Consider the following 689-nt stretch of genomic DNA (forward strand, 5'->3'; position numbering starts at 1 on the left):
GTTTACGGGGTGGGTCGGCTGCCTGGAGTCGGGACCCAGTTGGCCGGGGGGGGGGGGTCTGCCTCTATTCATTTTGTTTTATTTTACCCTGTATTTATTCTATTAATTTTAGTTGCTATTTACTCTAGTGATAACAAAATACCAAAGTGGCACCTAAATTGATGTTACCAATTATGCCACTTCCTCATAAATTTGCTAACCAAAATAAAATAGTTTTGTAATTATTTAATATTTAAAGTTTTTAAATAATAGTTTTTGCCACTGTTTTATTCATCTCACAGTTTTTAGACATTTTATAATACTGTGGTTCCTTCACCATAATTATCTATGCAATATTTTGCACAACCCGAACATTTTAGTTTTATTGTTTGAAAACTTTTGTTGTTTGTTTTTGTTTTAAAATTTGAATTCGAACGTGATTGAATCCTCGGGAGATTAACAAGAGTAACCGAGGTGACGTGGCATCATTAGGAGTGGGTTACTGTAGCTTAGTTATTCGGGCGTCACAATTCTCCTCCACTACAAGAAATCTTGTCCCGAGATTTAAGTAGTGGAGTAAGGGGGGGGGGGGAAGGTGCTGGTAGTGAAAAACCTAACGAGTCTTCTCGGTCTTGGCTGCCCTTTCTAAGAGGTTGATCCCCTTTTCGTTGATGTCTTCATTTCTGTGCTTCATGTCACCATGATCAAGT

The sequence above is a fragment of the Triticum dicoccoides genome, chromosome 4B (assembly GCF_002162155.2).
Source record: "Triticum dicoccoides isolate Atlit2015 ecotype Zavitan chromosome 4B, WEW_v2.0, whole genome shotgun sequence".
Classification (NCBI taxonomy): domain Eukaryota; kingdom Viridiplantae; phylum Streptophyta; class Magnoliopsida; order Poales; family Poaceae; genus Triticum; species Triticum dicoccoides.